This window comes from Leuciscus leuciscus (genome assembly GCF_965113295.1).
Source record: "Leuciscus leuciscus genome assembly, chromosome: 7".
In the NCBI taxonomy this organism is placed as follows: Eukaryota; Metazoa; Chordata; class Actinopteri; order Cypriniformes; family Leuciscidae; genus Leuciscus; species Leuciscus leuciscus.
The window spans coordinates 9,103,416-9,116,202 of NC_138731.1; the positions used below are offsets into that span (position 1 = coordinate 9,103,416).

Sequence of the window (12,787 nt, forward strand, 5' to 3'; positions counted from 1 at the left end):
TGTCAATGTGTTCCTGGCCTGATTATACAAGATCCTATCCCCACTCCTGTAGGCATCTTCTTTGACCTGACGAAGCTGTCTGAGTTTTGGTGTGAACCATGGTTTATCATTGTTGAATGATAAGTAAGTCCTGGTAGGGATGCATAAATCCTCACAGAAACTGATGTATGATGTTACAGTCTCTGTGAGCTCGTCCAGATCGCTGGCAGCAGCTTCAAAAACACTCCAGTCAGTGCATTCAAAACAGGCTTGTAAGACCTGCTCTGTGTCGTTGGTCCATCTCTTTACAGTCCTTATTACTGGCTTAGCAGTTTTAAGTTTTTGCCTGTAAGTTGGTAGAAGATGAACCAGGCAGTGATCGGAAAGTCCTAGAGCTGCTCTGGCGACGGAGCGATATGCATCCTTTGTTGTGGTGTAGCAATGGTCCAAAATATTATTGTCTCTGGTAGGGCATGTAATGTGCTGTTTGAATTTAGGCAGTTCACGTGTGAGTTTTGCCTGATTAAAGTCTCCGAGAATGATAAGAACAGAGTCCGGGTGTCGTTGTTCTGTTTCTGTGATCAGATCAGCCAGCTGTTGCAGCGCCGTACTCACGTGTGCTTGCGGTGGAATGTAAACACTGATGAGAACGAGCGAGGAAAACTCCCGCGGCGAGTAGAACGGCTTACAGTTAATGAAAAGCACTTCCACATCAGGACAGCACATCTTCCTTAACACAGTTACATCAGTACACCACCTTCTGTTGATGTAAAAGCATGTCCCACCACCGCGCGTTTTCCCCGTTGACTCCATATCGCGATCCGCTCTGAACAGCTGAAAGTCCGGTAGATGTAACGCGCTGTCCGGAATGGCTTCGTTCAGCCAGGTTTCCGTGAAACACAGAGCAGCAGAGTTGGTAAAGTCCTTGTTTTTGCGTGAGAGCAGAAGTAGTTCGTCCATTTTGTTAGGGAGAGAGCGGACATTCGCCAGATGGATGCTAGGCAGCGCCGTTCTGAATCCGCGCTGCCTGAGCTTCACGAGTGTGCCGGCTCGCTTCCCACGCCTGCGCGTCTTATACTGTTTCCACAGTGCAGCGGCGCAACCGACGACAATGTTCCGCAAAACGCCAGAAGAATCAAAAACTGGTTGGCGATCAGTTGGTGTGCACTGCCGAATGTTCAGCAGTTCGTCCCTGGTATAACTGATAGCGAATGACAAACATAAAACAGGACAAACTAACAAAAACAGTGTAACAACTGGAGAGCTCAACACCGAGGCAGCCATCCGCGGCGCCATCTTGGGAGTCATATAATGGGTGTGTTCTGGGATTTACGTGCGTTAAACCAATCAGAGTCTCATCTCCCATTCCCTTTAAATGCCAGTTGCGCTCGCGCCATGGCGAATTCGCTATTTACATGACGGAATTTGATAGTGGAAAGACCAAACGCATCTCCAGAGCGCAAACGGATCTGCTCGTGCGCGAGGTTAAAGTGCGCAAGCAGAACATCTACGGGACAAGCCGGATTCCACCATATCTTTATGTACACAATAATAATCTTTTACATTGTAATCCTTTTATTTGAGATATTTGGCATGTTTATGTACTGCTGTACGTGCGTCTCTGTGTGTTTAATAAGCAGAGTGGACGCGCGTTGTGGACCCGCCTATAGGCGCACATTACTAACGCACTCATTAAATAACAAAAAATATATATTGCGCCATTGACTTTAGACCAGGTTCCAGTTGGTCAATGGCTCAGTCTAATTCAGTTCCTCAAAATAGCAACGCACCAACAATGCGCCAGAACACACCTCGATTTCAGACCAGCAGCCCATGGGCGCACAAATGGGCGCAAATGCATTTGCTATTTAAACAATGTGGCGCAGGACGTGAAAATGAAAACTGCGTCGGGCTGAAACTAGCAAAACACACTTTCGTCACGCTTGGCGCTGCATTGCGCCAGGTGTAAGATAGGGCCCTTAGTGCTATACTGCTTCCCTAGTGGAAAAAACCTATACACCAAAATCTATTTAAAATACATTTATTTCATTCTAAGTATAGTACAAATCAATTAACACATTTACTGACATGTCGCTTAAGACTTACTGATAAATATTAAAATTAAACTTTATTTGGAGTACTTCTTTATTGTACAATGCACATTTATTAATATTAAGCCTAAATGTGTTTTAATATTAGTATGATCTCTGTATAACGTCAGTCGTTAAATGCAAGATATGTAAAGCGTACCTGAAATATACTTGCAAAAGCTCCACTTTAGCACAATCAAATACACTTATGTATATCTTTAGTTGGACTTCAACACTATTTCTGGATTATTAAATACATTAAGTACAACATTAGTTGTTTCAATTGAGCAGACTTTAAGTATATCAATTTAGTATACCAACAGTACAAGTGCAGTTACATTAAATAAATATGTAAATGTATTTGTAGTATACTTAGCATTTACAAATGTATTTCAAATATATTTTAGTAAATGTATTTTTCACTAAGGTTGAAACTCTCTTCACATCCTGATAGCAATCAATAATAGAAGTGGCATAAATATTAAAACATGTACATCTTTTGTGGAAGTCTCAGGACCCAAAAAATTTTCGTCCAATCACTGCCTTCGGTCCGAGAGCCACAAATAAACAGCAGCCGCCTTTCACAGTTCCTCCTGAACTAAAACATCGAGCTTACGCTGCGTTCACGCCACGTCATAACCGCTCTTACGAGATGGAAACCTGTGACGTTCTACCCGGAGCTGTTCACGTCCTCAGACTCGGATTTATGCCCATCAACGCTGAAATGAATCTGCAGGAGTCAAGCGGTACAACTCGAGCTCTGGAAGTTTTTACTTTCGTTATTATTTTAACGCCGTTTCATGATGCTTTGCTGAATCTGCTCTGGATGTGCGTTTATGTGTTTTGGACGAGGCGTTTACTTGCGCGAGAGGCGGAGCAACCTGTCAATCACATGAGATCCACCAATAGCAAACCACGACCATCCAATCAATTCCCCACAGACAAAATAAGCCCCGCCCCACATTTGTTCTTGTTCTAGAACCCGTTTACTCGGATATACGTCACAAATAGAGAAGAAAAGACCATCACAACATCTGCTTCATGCAGACAAAATGGAAATGAGCAACACACTGTAGATGATGTATGAGGTGCCATTTGGAGGTCATCAAACTAGAATAAAAATAATGGATTCCTGATATATAAGGAATCCAAATTTGCTTTGTCATTCAAGACACAAGAGACACAACTTTCAAAACACAAACTTCCTCCCCAGTCCAGCTAATGAAACTGAGCTGTACTCACGTGACTCTGAACACAGTACACCTGAACACACAAACACACACACATACAGTACATGTCAATGATGCCTGATACGTGTTCAGAAACTCAGCCCGTCACAGGTTAGAGTAGATATTTTTTTGTAAATGTCACAATCAAATCTAATGCAGGTGTTGCAAAGATTATTAAGTTGATGTTATTAAAGGACCGAGCAGAAAAGTCTTTAAGACACCCAACAGCAAATCTGCAGCTTGTGAGTAAAGATTCGGTCATAATAGCGAAATAATCAGAAAAAATGCTCTATTGTCTATTGTCAATAGCGTAGCGATGCATGAAGCACAGCTAACACAGAAGCCACTGTCAAACCCAGCAGCTTTTCTGGTGGTCAACGCAACAAGCTCTCATGCAGAAATACAGATTGCATGGATTCCTAATATATCAGCAAAGTTGAGTCCTAATATAATTCGCCGGAGTTGAGTCGCACCTTAAGTGCAGCAAAGTGCTGTTATGGATTTGATTTATGTTTTGCTCAGCATGCGGTTCGTCCCCACAATAAAAAATAAAGTAAGTGGGTAAAGTTCAATGAATTAAAATGACATGTTCTGAGCACAATTAGATCAGTTTTATATGCTGTTATGTATTATGAGGGTGATTTTTAAGCTTAGTGGGCTTATTAGGGCTATTCCTAATAAAATCATTTGACCAAAAAAATTAAGTTAACACTTACTATCATCATTAGTTCTTTTCACGCTAAAGAAGATTCTTAATTCTAATATTTGTTATGTTTTTTGTGGCCACAGGCAGTGTGATCTGCTAGCTGCAAATACTCATGAAATACATCTTTCAAATACAGAGAAGAAGAAGAATTTTTAGAAGATACTTCAACCAAAAAATAATATATTTTTTGTCATTATTCCCTCCCTGATACGATGATAGATTATATTTTGATTAAAGCTTATTAAATTAAAGTTGCAACAGTCGAGTGCATGAAGCGTCCAACCCTCCACACTTTCCACTCATTTTGTGTATTATCTGGGTATAAGTGCACTTTTTCTTTTTGGAATTTGCAGTGTGATTATTAGCACTATTAATACTTCATATTTATAAGTCATAGAATAGTGCACAAGTATGTGACTTCGGCGGCACTGAGAGACATTTCCCAAAATATCTTCTTTTATGCTCCATAGAAGAAAGTTTTGTGGATATTATAAAAAAATTGCATTTTTTCAGTCTTCTCAAATGGCAAAAATGGCACAACTTTTACAGTGACTGTCAGACAGTGGCAACACAACAACAGAACTGGAAATCTGATAGGCTCCAAAATGACCGTAACAAATGACAGTGTGCATTTGGTGTGAAACAAATCATTTATCTTTTTAATTTTCCCAATAAACAGCAAGTGGGCTGATATGATCCATGGGCTTTTAAGGTCACATCCCCTACACATTAAACATTTTTCCTGGGCAAATTAGCATGAGAGCGCAATTCACAAACAGGTGGAAGTGTAAAGTTCTGCGCGTGATCTACTGATGACACGCACATTAATGAACACAGACGCAGCCGGATCATTTCCATAATGACTAGAGGTCGACCGATAGTGGATTTTACCGATACCGATATATATATATTTTTTTTTTCTAATACTTTGTTTATTGAGATGCAACAACTTATGCCAGTATAATCCAACAATACCCTACATTAAAAAGCTCGATCTCTTTTACATAAAAAAAGAAGAAGAAAAAAAAGAAAAAAACGATACCGATATTTAGGTTTGACCGTTCTTGTCGATAACCGATTATTCAACCGATATTTTTTTTTAATGGATACTGGGATTAAAAACAAACATAACACTCCAAGTAAAATAGTGCTGAACTGAAATGTGCTACATGAAATAAATATATAAATATGAATATATTAAAATGAGAACGAACGAAAGAAAATAATTTAAACATTAAAATATTACAGGTCAAATGTGTGTTTCTTTACCTATAACCTAGAAACATAGCCTATGTAAATTTCCTAGGTAACACTTTGCAAGTCCCATTTGTTAACAAGGATGTATTAGCTAGCTTTCATCAACTATATTATGCATTATGCAAAAAACATTTTTACAGCATGTATTAATATTTGAGCAATTCAATTACACCTTGATCATTCATGTCAGCTCATAGTACATTAACTAAGGTAATAACAGATCAAATAAAAATTAAAACTCAATTTAAAATGTATTAGTAAATGTTGAAATTAATAAACGAACAGTGAATAATACTTCTACAACATTTAATAACCTCAGTTAATGCTAAAATTGTAATCTTATTGTAAAGTGTTACCACTTCATATAAATCCAAAGAGTCATGCTTAAAGAGCATTAAAATTACATAAATGTAGACCTATATTACATAAATGTAGACCTATATTACATAAATGTAGACCTATATTACATAAATGTAGACCTATATTACATGTAGTCTCTCACTTTATTTGCTGCTTATTAGAACACTTGATGATTATCTAATCAAAATAACAATATGTATTGCAGTGATAAACAAAGAATTGAATTGAAAGTGTTTCTGATTGGTTTAGCCTATGTCTCTGTCGTCTACATGAACACATCAACGTTGAGAAAGCAATCACGTCACGAGCTTTAAATATGAAACTTCCCCGGCTAATGAATGCATAAAAGTGACCAGCTGGATATAAACTAATGCAAATAGATGGTGACAACTGCAACATATAACATTTGCGTGAGGTTTGCGTGTGTTTTAACCGCTTGAGGTACTAATGTTAGTCCTCACACCCTCGACGGCACACACACTTCTGTTCTCTCTCTGCTAATGCAGCATCTAGTCAACAAATGAATTACTTTATAATGATATGGCAACATGTACTGTAGTGTTCTGTATTCATACTGTTCCGCTGTCTGTGTGTGTGTGTGTGTGTGTGTGTGTGTGTGTGTGTGTGTGTGTGTGTGTGTGTGTGTGTGTGTGTGTAGGCTGCACCTGAAGTGTCAGCGCTCTCCGTATAATGTGATGTGTTAACGTAAACAACTCAGCCAGTGATAGTGGTTATTTGTCCTCTAGAGGACAATAGTAGTTATAGTATTATAATAGAAATCAAATGTGTTTCTCGCCGCTCTCCGGCAGTCAATCAACTATCGGCAAAACCAATGAATCGGTCGACCTCTAATAATGGCCAACACAATCTACCAGGTCGTCTGGTTCAAGACGTGCTTTTTTGGGCGGTAAACAATGGTGTGAATACCAGTAATACCAGTAAATTGACTAGCGGAAACGTCAGTAAATCCCCTTGCATGATTCATTTAAATAATCTCCTCCCATAGGCTACATTTGCTTCTGAAAGGGAAACTCCTACAAATGAATATGCATTAAGATCAGCCGCAAAAATAACCCTGTCCACGACTTTTCAGCGCTAATTTTTCACTGCGTGTCTTCAGCAAATCCTGACAGTAGTTTTATAACGCCAACACAGGGTTTACGCTGGCACAAGCTGTTAGTAAATCTGACCTCTTCTCAAAGCTTCTCTTGAACTCGCTGCTTCCACCTGGTCAAGACTCAAGACAGCAACAACAACAACAACAGAACTGGACATCTGATTGGCTCAAAAATGACCATAACAAATGACAGTGTGCATTTGGTGTGAAACAAATTATTTATCTTCAAAATTTTCCCCAACTAACAGCAAGTGGGCTTATAAGGTCACATCCGCTATACACATTAAACTAAGTGTGTGAACAGAGCTTTTCTCCACTTGCTGCTTCGACCTGTGTGAGGACGTCACCGGCAGAGCATGTACAACTCCAGTAAACACAGAGGCAGACAGTGAACAGATGGACACACCGGCTCAGACCAGACCCTTTAAAGCAGGATAATGTCCCGGGCAAGACACCCGCCAAGACACGCGAAGAACCAAGCCGCTCCGTGAAGACTCGGGATTAGAGCGAGGCACACAAGCACACGCTGCACTGGAGATAAAACTCATTACTTTTATTGATCGGGATGTAGCCTAGCTTTTGTTCTTTTTTGTGGGACACCCTCGCCCGGACGCTGAGCGTGGGACGGCCAGGATCCTGGAGCAGCGCTTCTACAACAAACACTGCAAGGCCACTCCAACACAGCACACTCATTAGTGGTGTTTACTGAGACAACACCACTATTACTACACACATGCTCGGGCTAAGTGTGTGTGTGTGTGTGTGTGTGTGTGTGTGTGTGTGTGTGTGTGTGTGTGTGTGTGTGTGTGTGTGTGTGTGTGGGCTGTGTTGAAACCCCTAACTGAGGGAAAGGTCACCCAAAAGTTTTAATTGTCCTTCCAAACCTGCATGATTGCCTTGCCTTGCTAACTATCTAAAATAGGTGTAGTACTAATTTACCAAAACCAAATCAAAGAACAAAAAAAAATAAGCTAATAACATAAAAATGAAAAAAGCACATAAATGACTAAAACTTACATTTAAATTAAAATTCAAAATTCTTTGGATTTTTTTTGTGTGAAAACTGTAAAGTGTTTTTGCCCATTTAATGAAAGTCAATGAAAGTCTAATGGTTACTAATTTACTATAACTAAAATAAAGAACAAAAAAAACAAACTAATAAAAATTACAAAAGCACATAAATTAGTCAAACTTAAATTCAAATGAAAATATATGAGAGAATTAAAAATTATGTGGAATATATATATATTGTTTCCCATTTAATGAAAGTCAATGGGGTCTGACTTAGTTTTGGACCCCATTGACTTTCATTGTGTAGAAATTTTTCAAAATATCTTCTTTTGTGTCCCACAGAAGAAAGCAAGTCATTGGTGTGTGTGACTCATTCTCCCCGGTGTGTGTGTGCTGCCTGAAACCACGTGTGGTGTTGAGGAGCGGTCTATGACCACTTCCCCAAACGATTAGAGTTACGCCGTTCCTCAGTCTCCATTACAGGTGCTTTTCTGACTCCACAAACTCTGCTTGTGATTGGCCACGCAGGCGATGTCCATGACGACAGCATTCCTGTCCCAGCGCCCTGCATAATTAAAGGAGCCAGTAATTGGCGTAATCAAGCACTGGGTCAGTTTACAACCGTTAGAGGGTCTTTGTATAGTCCAGAGAGGCACGACTCTACAACACGACAGAAGAACTGTGCTTTCTTCAGTGACTCAAGCTGCGAGGTCCACCGACATCCAGAACCAGCCTTAATTACAGCATTATAACAACACGACGCACTCATGAAATAAAAGACTTGCAGTAAACGACGAGTTAATTCATAATCATTTTAGTATTTAATTCATTCATAAAAATAACTAAAGCGCATAAAAAAATTACTAAAACCTAAACTAAAATTCATATTAAAATAAAAGCCAATTAAAAATGTTTATAGTTTTTCCCTCTCATTGGAAGAGAGCAGCCGGGACGCTCCATCAAAGTTCTGTCGAAGCTCGAACCGCCACTGAATAAAAAAATAAGACAACTTTTATTTGAAAATTCTGGCTTTTCCTGCAATTGTGAGTTTACATCTCGCAATTCTGATATAATAAACTCGCAATTGGAAGTTATAAAGTCAGAATTGTGAAATATACTCTTAATTCTGTGAAATGAAGTCAGAATTGCGAGATATAGGCTAAACTCCAAATTGCAAGTTATAAAGTCAGAATTGCGAGTTATAAAGTCAGAATTGTGATATATAAACTTTTTTCCCTCAGAATAGGACTAACTGACAATTGTGAGTTTAGGCTATATCACATAAGATTATTTTGTATATTATTATTATTCAGTGGCGGAAACAAGCTTCCATAAATTTCTCCTTTCGTGTCCCACAGAAGAAACAAAGTCATCCTGGTTTGGAAAAACGTGAGGGTGAGTAAACAATTATTTTCGATCTAGGCTATTACTCCTTCTTTAGGATAGAAACTAATTAAACGAACTGTATTGGAAGGACAGGTGTGTTGAGTTTCTGCTGCTGTACTGTGTAGTTCACAGAGAGTTAAACTAGAGTCAATGACTGTGAAGTCAAACTAGCCATCTTAGACTGAACTTAGCTCTGCTCATGAAGTCAATATCATCATAATATCATAAAGCAGGGGAATATTAGTGTCTCTAAAAGACACACCGCAATGTCACTGCCTGACCTTGGGTGTTCTGACCCGAAAACAGTCACCGGGTGTTGGACAACAGGGTCCAGATCAGGGCCAGACCCCCAAACCCAGCCCGGAGCATTAAACCTCCAGCACACACACACACACACACACACACACACACACACACACACACACACACACACACAGGTGTTCGACACCAGCAGAAGCATAGCAGCACTTCAGGACGGCACGGTTAGGTAAACAAGGGTTTGTGTTTCAATCATCTCATATGAGGTCCAGTTCTTCGCAGATGGTCTGAGGAAACACATCATATAAGACTCAAGAATACACACAGGCTTCAAATATATTAGCAGAATAACTCCAGAGGAGAGTTTCCCATCTATGAAGATGCGTGGCTGCCATTCATCCATTTTAATCAGCTTATCAATAATATCTAGAGGACACTGGCGACGGGAGCTCTCAATCCTGAAGGAAATTAGCCGTTGGTGTGTGTGTGTGTGTGTGTGTGTGTGTGTGTGTGTGACAGAGAGAAGAAAATAAAAACCATGAAACGGAAGCGGTACGTACCAGCGGTTCGGTGTCCACATCGTCTCTTGGCGCAGAAACCGAGAAACCCGATGCTGTGAATTAGCGAAGCTGTAGTCGCCGTTGTTTTTTTTTTTTTTTATCCCAGTCGGTCAGCGGTCAGTCCCCGCAGATAATCACAGTAATATTGGAGGGTATTGTCAAGGTTAGGTGTATGAAAGTGAGGAAAAGTGCTGTGTGAGGCTGGATTTGAAGGCAGTTTAGACGGATGCTGCGGTAACGGGGACTGCAGGTCCGCGGTAAAGCCCGGAGCGGATCACAGCCAGAGACGCTGGACGCCGGAGACACGCAAAACCAGGACCTGGATCACATGACGGATTCCGGCTGGAGTTTCTCATGTGTTTTAAGAAGTAATGTAAAACGTTATCGGTACACACACACACACACACACACACACACACACACACATATATATATATATTGATAGAATAAAAAATATACAAAATGGACCAAATGAAAATCCAATAGGATAAGGAGTGTGTTTATGTGTGTGTGTGTATATACACATATAAAAAATATTCTGCAGGACAAAATGAAATAGGTCAAGGGCAATGCTCAGACAATCAACATGCAAACCTCATATTGTTTCACACCTATTTATTTGCCATTCTAAATCATTTAAAAAGGTTTTAGGGCTGCAAACCGAAGAGCTTATTAAATTAGCAAACAAAAAAATTTGTGCAAATCAGTAATGAGTAACACAGTAATGAAACCTCATGGATTTAAGAACTGAACAATATTATTTGAACCCTGATGAATGATTGGAATATTAATTTACTGCATAATGGATTCCGTCTGGAGTTTCTCATGTTTTAAGAATGTAATGTAGAACTTTATCGGCACACACACACACACACACACACACACACACACACACACACACACACACACACACACACACACACACACACACACACACACACACACACACACACACACTTATATATATTTGATAGAATAAAAAATATACAAAATGAAAATCCAATAGGATTCCAATAGGATAAGGGCAATGCTCAGACAATCACCATGCAAACCTCATATTGTTTCACACCTATTTATTTGCCATTCTAAATCATAAAAAAAAAGTTTTTAGGAATGCTAACTGAAGAGCTTATTACATTAGCAAACATCCAATCATAAAAATAATGTGTGCAAATCACATTTTCTACCAGTAACTTTTTACCAAAAAAAGTATAATAAGCTTATGGATTAAAACAAGGATTTAAGAACTGGATTTGAACCCTGATGAATGATTGCAATATTAGTTCATACTTACAGTACATACTGTACAGCATAACATGGTATGAAACAGGATGCAACATTATAAACAACAGTGTTCATTCTGGTCACATGATCCCGCAGCTATTGTTTCAAATTCTGTGTTTGTATATTTAGTCCACATGTGTAATAACATCTTATTTGATTGGACTGCCAAAAATGAAGACAAGAAATGTAAACTCGTTTGAACTACATTGTGCTTCTGTAGCCAACCGAGCTCAAGCACTCTCTGCTTATGTTCATATTGAAGAAGTATTGGGTCATTGAGGTTCTTCAGTGAATGTAGATCATCTTTAATTCATTCACTGAAAACATTCACCGTAATATGGCAATGTAATACGCTATTCTGAATAGCCCAAGTTACTTCTGCGCTGGGTGTCGTGGATGCGGTTAATATCCTACACATTATGATCTAATCAAATTGTATTAACTTAATGTTGTTATTAAATGGTCAAAATTTTGTATAAAATAGTAATAACAATGCAACACACAGAAATGTGTTTAAAACTGAGCTGAGTTAAAATGATTAAATAGAGGGACTTATTGTGCAATGTCTTGAAAGCCATGAATTTAATCTCCCTCCAATTAGCAGATCAAACAGCACATCCAATCAGATTCATCTAATGACACCGCTGATCCCTGAAGCTGAAGCCACTGAACGCCTCCGCCTGCGGGACAGAGAAGAGGAACATCTGCAAACATCTGCAATCACTTCACGCTTTGGCTGATGTCAAGCTCATTTCATTTTTAAACCCCTCCACTACTATTAGAGGAATATCCTAAATAATAAATAGATAAATGAATAATAAATGCTATAAAAGAATAAATATCCTATTTCCCTCAGACATGAAGTAAAACAGATTGAGAACATAATTTCACATTAACTTCCAGTTCTCTTAAAGGGATTGATTACCCTATTCTGTCATATTTTACTCATTCTCATGTTGTTGATCTCTTTATGAACTTGTTTTAAAGGGGTGGTTGATTATGATTTCACTTTTCTAACATTAGTTAGTGTGTAATGTTGCTGTTTGAGCATAAACAACATCTGCAAAGTTACGATGCTCAAAGTTTAAAGCAAAGGGAGAGATTTGCTTTTGAAGACATTGCTTTTTAAGGACTACAACAAACGGCTGGTAGAGACTACACCACATTCCTCCCGGGTTAGTGACATCACCAACCCTTAAATTTACATAAACCCCGCCCCCTGAACACAATCTATAGATTATCAAGAGAGAATATGCTAATCAATGGCTAGAAGATAACTACACATAAGCTACATAAACTCATCAACTAAACATTCAGAAATGTCCTGTTGCTTCTACATGTTGTCACTTCTTCTTGAGTCTCTCCATCTTTCTGACTCCGGTTTGAACATAAAAGGCTAAACGTTTTTGAAATTTCCAGTGCATGTCTGTGTGAGGTAAAAGGACAGGAGCTCCTGAAGCTCCGCCCCCTGTGCCGGGAGCATCAGCTCATTTGCATTTAAAGGGACAGACACAGAAACAGTGCGTTTTTGCTCACCCTCAACAAGTGAC

General features: G+C 39.1%; 1 protein-coding gene across 6 annotated transcripts in view; it reads right to left on the reverse strand.

Moving 5' to 3' along the window:
- Window positions 1-10,295, reverse strand: part of osbpl6 (oxysterol binding protein-like 6) — a 78,297-nt gene extending 68,002 nt beyond the window's left edge. For 3 of the 6 annotated variants that reach the window (XM_082176083.1, XM_082176084.1, XM_082176082.1), the window contains exon 1: window positions 9,954-10,294. The gene's annotated coding sequence lies outside the window, so the exon portion shown is untranslated. Of the gene's footprint in view, window positions 1-9,953 lie in introns of all 6 variants that reach the window. The other 3 variants (XM_082176081.1, XM_082176080.1, XM_082176085.1) reach the window with 2 other exon arrangements.
- Window positions 10,296-12,787: the final 2,492 nt, after the last annotated feature.